Here is a 6,587-nt window from a genome sequence, read left to right on the forward strand (position 1 = left end):
GGGTTGGAAAGGGGGAACCCATTACAAGCATCTACATGTGACCTCCTCCTTTGGGGATGGACAACAGGAAAGTGAATGAAGGGAGACGTTGGACAGGGCAAGAGATGACAAAACAATAAGTTATAAATTATCAAGGGCCCATGAGGGAGTGGGGAGCGGGGAGGGTCGGGGATAAAATGAGGAGTTGATGCCAGGTGCCTAAGTGGGGAGCAAATGTTTTAAGCATGATGAGGGCAATGAATGTACAAATGTGCTTTACACGATTGATGTATGTATAGATTGTGATAAGAGTTGTATGAGCCCCTAATAAAATGATCAATCAATCAATCAATAAATAAATAAATAAAAGAAAATGGAGACATTATGATAACATGCTAGTTATTCTCTTCCATAAATTACCTAAAAGCAACAAAGAGAATGCGTGTATTTGATTTATAGCAAAGCAGACTGTTAAAAATTCAAATAACACGATAGTCCAAAGTCATGGGGATAAAATAGGAAATTGTGCAAGGAAACATCTTAATCCCATCAACTGACCCAAAAAAGCATCCTGAACGGAGAGGTGGGAAGGGGTACATTTTGGTAGAGAACGTGAAGCCATGATCTTAAATGGTATAAAAAGACAGGCTGTCTAGGATCCAAGATTTCCTTTAGGGAGAATCAACTCAATGAGTCAGAGAAAGAAGTGATACATATAGACTCATCAAATGAATGAGCTAAAATTCTTGGAGTTATTCTATTTATGTAGCATCATAGAATCGTGATGAACTCTTAGTCACTTGTCCTCTTATATCTTAACCTCTAAAGATGAAAGAAACAATTGCCAACAGAGCCCCAGGCCACAGGAAAACTCCTAGCCAATGTGTATGTGGCGTATGTCCTTCTTCGATAGAAAATCTAATAAGGAGCCTGTCCAGGACAAATTTACTTGCTTCAAAAATGAATAATCAAAAAGGAGTCACACTAAAAGGTTAAAAGCCTTTGCAAAACTAGGGAATAAAGAAATGAAAGGCATTGGGGTGAAAAAAGCACAACATGAGAATAAAATAAAAAGTGTTTGGAGAATCTATAAATATCTAGAAACCCTGGCCCGCATATTGACTAAACAAACAAATAGGAAACTTCTAAAACTAATAAGCAATTGCAACTAGATTCTAGGATTCCGAGTATACAAAAGCCAGTTGTTTCTTTACTTACAGTAAAGCACAATTGAATTTTCCATAAAAAGGCCACCTATATTGCCATAAGCATGGATAATGATGTTGCTGCTGTTGCTGCCGTGTGCCCTTGTGTCTGTTCCAACCCACAGAGACCCACAGAATGAAATATTGCCCAGGTCTGAGCCATCTTTAAACTTGTTCCTAAGCTTGAGCCCAGTGTTGTAGCCACTCTGTCCATATATCTTACTAGGGCCATGTTCTCTTTCTTGTTGTTATTATTTGTTGGTACCCAAGTGGTTCTGACCTATAGCAACTTTATGCACAATAGAATTAAACACTGCGTGGTCCCTTGCTATCCTCCCAATTGTTCCCAAGCTTGAGTTATTTTTTTAGCTACAGAGTCAATCCATCTTCTTGAGAGCCTTCCACTTTTTTGCTGTCCCTCTCCTTTACCAAACACAATGTCTGTCAAGGACTGGTCTTTCCAAATTATGTAAAAAGAAGCCTCATCAATGTTGCCTCTAAAGAGCACTGTACACATATTTCTTCCAAGACAGATTTGTTTATTCTTTGGGCAGTCCATATTACTTTCAGTATTCTTCTTTAACAACATTGTTCAAATACATTGATCTTTCTTCAGCCTTCCTTATTCAATATCCAACTCTCACATGCATATGACGCAATTGAAAATACCATGGCTTGAGACAGGCCATTAAGTCCTCAAAGTAACATCCTTGCTTTTCAACACTCTAAAGAGGTCTTGTGCAGCAGACTTACCAAATGCAACATGTATTTTGATCTCTTGATTTCTGCTTCCATTGAACATTGATTATGGATCCAAGAAAGACAAAATTATTGACAGCTTCAAACTTTTCTCTATTTATCATGATGCTACCTATTGGATTAGGGTAAAGATTTTGTCTTCTTTGCATTGAGTTGTAAACCATACTGAAGACTGCAATCCTTGATCTTCATCGGCAAGTACTGCAAGTCCTCTTCACTTTCAGCAAGGAAGGTAGTGTCATCTGAATATCTCATGTAGTTAATTTGCTTTATTCCAATCTTCCTGCCACAACCTTCTTCATAAGCCAGCTTCTCTAATGATTTTCTCACCATACAGATTGAATAAGTATGGTGAGAGGATACAACCCTGTCACACACATTTACTGATTTTTAAACAATGCCTTTTCCAACTCATATATAGTCAACAAAATACATCACTTCCTGATCCCGTGCCATCCTAACAATTGTGATGTTTCAGTCTAGTGTGGCCACTGTGTCAGTTCATCTCATGAAGGGCCTTCTCTTCTGTTTGCTGACTTTCCACTTTATCTCTCTATAGATTCAATATTAAGATATCAGTTCACAACAATTTGATGTGAAAATCCAATATGATCTCATTCAAAACCTTAGCAAGTTATTTTGTAGATACTTATAAAGTTATTATAATTTTTTTAGGAAAAAGCAAATGATCCAGAGTAGTCAACACAATAATAAAGATGAAGAATGTCAGATTTATAACTAAGTTATAAATCTTATAAAGTTACATTAACCCAAAGCTACATTAATCCAGTTACATTAATCCAAACCTTGCCATATTGGAAAACAATAGACAAATCAATGAAACAAAATAAAGAGGACCAAAATAGACTCACACAAATACAAAGGGGCTTAAAAATTTTGTAACAAAATTGTATTCTCTATCAATTTAATATTTTCCACAAACTTTTTGAAGCCCCATCCAATATAATCAAGTGCTTTTTTGACATATGAGCAAAAGTAACTCAACAGAGAAAACACAGTCTGTTAAGCAAACAATCATATGATGGAACATATGCATATACATAATAATATATATGAACTGTAATGTAAACTATGAACAACAGCTTGTAATAGTGTATCAGTACTGGTCATCAATTATAACAAATGTCCCCCAGAATTTATTTCAGAGGACAGCACTGAAGCTGAAGCTCTGGGAGAGAGAGATGTCTGATCAGAGCACATGAGAGCAAATGAAGGGGGAGGAAGAGAAAGTGGAACACATCCTGGCCCAACAAGCCTTGATGAAGAGATTCATGCTCAGATCAGCCAATCCTTAGAGAAGACCATATGGCCAGTTCAAATGAGACACGACATCCCTCACTGACCCATATACCTACAGGGGACAACACTGGAGACACAGTGTGGGAATTCCACCTGATCTGATCCCACCACACTGAGGCAAAATACTAAGGGCGTGAAACAGAACAGCAAGGGGAACAGAGCAACGAAGTCCCCAGGAAATATGAAAAATACACTTTGGGGCCAGGGCTTGGTGCCCCATCAGACTCAACCAGAGAACACTCCTACAGGCCAACAAACAGTCCTTGAACTAACTACAAGCTTTTCTTTCTTGTTGTTGTGTGTTGTTTTGTTTTTTTGTCATTGGCTTGTTGTTGTTGTTTTGTTTTTTTGTCAGTGGGTTGTTGTTTTGTTTTATTTTGTTGCTTGGTTTTGCTCTGTCTTGTTTATGTGCATGTTATTATCTCTGCTGGTCTGTCTAAATAAGACAGGCTGGATGAACAATCTGGAGGAGAAAACAATGGGACTGACAGTTCCGGGGGGGACATGGGAGAGGGGGATGTGGGGGAAAAGATAGTGTTTAAACAAACCCAGGGACAAGGGAACAACAAGTGATCCAAGATCTGTGGTGAGGAGGGTGTAGGAGGCCTGGTAGGGCATGACCAAGGGTAATGTAACTGAGAGGAATTACTGAAACCCTAATGAAGGCTGGACATGATAGTGGGACAAGAGGAAAGTCAAAGGAAATAGAGGAAAGAGCTAGGAGGTAAAGGGCATTTATAGAGGTCTAAATACAGGCATGTACATATGTACATATATTTATATATGAGGATGTGGAATGTATAGGTTCAGTATTAAGGCAGCAGATGGACATTGGGCCTCCATTCAAATACTCCCTCAATGCAAGAACACTTTGTTCTATAAACTCACATTCCATGATGTTCACCTTCCCAACACAAGCAGGTGCGTAAGCAAGTGTGGTGAAGAAAGCTGATGGTCGTGGCTATCAAAAGATATAGTGTCTGTGGTTTTAAAGGTTTGAAGGAAAACAAGCAGCCATCTAGCTCAGAAGCAACACAGCCCACATGGAAGAAGCATACCATCCTGTGTGATCACGAGGTGTCAAAGGGATGAGGTATCAGGCATCATCAGACCAAAAAAAACATATCATTGTGAATGAGGGGAAGTGTGGAGTGGAGACCCAAAACTCATCTGTAGGCAATTGGACATCCCTTTACGGAAGGGTCGCTGGGAGGAGACAAGCCAGTCAGGGTACAGGATAGCAACGATGAAACATATAACTTTCCTCTAGTTCCTAAATGCTTCCTCTCCCTCCCCTCCCACCCCCGCCCTCGCCCCACTATCATGATCCCAATTCTACCTTACAAAACTAGCTAACCCAGAGGATGTACACCGGTACAGATAAGAACTGGAAAAACACGGGGAATCCAAGACAGATGATGCCTTCAGGACCAGTGCTGAAAGTGGCAATACTGGGAGGGTGGAGCGAAAGTTGGGTGGAAAGGGGGAACCGATTACAAGGATCTACATATAACTTCCTCCCTGGGGGACGGACAACAGAGAAGTGGGTGAGGGGAGATGTCAGATAGTGCAAGATAAGACAAAATAATAATTTATAAATTATCAAGGGTTCATGAGGGAGTGGGGAGCGGGGAGAGAGGGGAAAAAATTAGGGTCTTAAGTGGACAGCAACTGTTTTGAGAATGATGAGGGCAATGAATGTACGAATATGCTTTACACAATGGGTGTATGTATGGATTGTGATAAGAGCTGTATGAGCCCCTAATAAAATGATTTTAAAAATTATAACAAATGTACTACACCAATGAAAATTATCAATAATAAGGATATCTGTTGGCATGGAACTCCTATGGTGTAAGGGGTGATGAATGGGACTGATAACTACAAGATCAACTTTTCAAACCCACCAGATGCTCCAAAGGAGAAAGATTCGTCTTTCTACTCCTTCAAAAAGCGCATCTTGGCAATCTACAGGGGCAGTTCCACACTGTCATATAGAGCCACTTTCAGTTGGAATCCACTTGATGGCAATGAGTTTGGTTTGGAGAGTTGGGAAGGGTGACATGGAATACTTGGGAACTTTGTATTTACTGCTTATGCATTCATTCAAGCTAAAGCTGCTCTAAAAACCAATTACAAGGGACCATATGTGACCTCCTCCCTGGGGGACAGACAACCAAAAAGCGGGTAAAGGGAGACACCGGACAGGGCAAGATATGACAAAATAACAATTTATAAATTATCAAGGGCTCATGAGGGAAGGGGGAACGGGGAGGGAGGGGGAAAATGAGGACCTAATGCCAGGGGCTTAAGTGGAGAGGAAATGTTTTGAGAATGATGAGGGCAATGAATGTACAAATGTGTTTACACAATTGATGTATGTATGGATTGTGATGAGTTGTATGAGTTCCTAATAAAATGATTAAAAAGAAAAATAAATAAATTCTGTTAATTAAAGCACTTAAAATGGAAATTAAAGAGTTAAAATGGACTCAAGAAAGATCCAATTTTCAGAAATGTCTGGTTCAGTCATTCAAATAATGCATTCTTCACAATCCCTACTAAAATTATCTGAATATGGAAGATAAAATGCATATTAAAATAAAGCACTTTAAAATATTAAAAATTTGAAAAGGCAAAGGGAACTCAAAAAACAGTTTTTGAAAGAAACAGGTAAGTGAGATACCAGTGTCCAAACTGCTTCTGTTTCAAATGTATCTATTTACAACCCAAACATTTTGTGTCAACTCTGCTTGGGTAGTCTTCCTGAAGTGAAGGCCCAGGACCCACCAAGTCTTTCAGTACCGAAAGGGGACGCTGCAGTCATTTCAAATATGAGGAAGGCTGACCTGGGTTTCCTGTTCCCTTCATTTTGCGCCCCGTTCCTAAGGCTCAGGATTATCGAAAGAGCTGACTTGGTACATCGTAGAGACAAAATATAGTGAAGTTGTCCCTCAGCTACAGAGAGCCTAGATGAACCAGGGACTCCAAAGCCTTGAATCTATTTTGAGGCAATCTGGATTGGGATTGCCCTGGACATGTAGCGGGAGTCAAATATAGCTTTTTTTTGGTGCAAGAGACATGTCTGTTCTACACCTCAGAAAATCATCCACTAACACTTTTCCAAGACAATGATAAGCAAGAAGTTGGAAGTTACTAGCATACATGAGTTAGTTAATTGTGCCAATCTGGCCGATAATCACTTGTGGGGATAATTGAAAGGCGGAGGGATAAATGGGTGGTGAAGCCTCGCCTTGCTAGTTCTCGGGTCTCTTGTTTTGTGATGGTTGCACCTGGTGTAGCTGCCTTAGCAGTTCCCTGCTT

The sequence above is a fragment of the Echinops telfairi genome, unplaced genomic scaffold (genome assembly GCF_000313985.2).
Source record: "Echinops telfairi isolate 266 unplaced genomic scaffold, ASM31398v2 ScPeMD7_7469;HRSCAF=8507_0, whole genome shotgun sequence".
NCBI classification, from domain to species: Eukaryota; Metazoa; Chordata; class Mammalia; order Afrosoricida; family Tenrecidae; genus Echinops; species Echinops telfairi.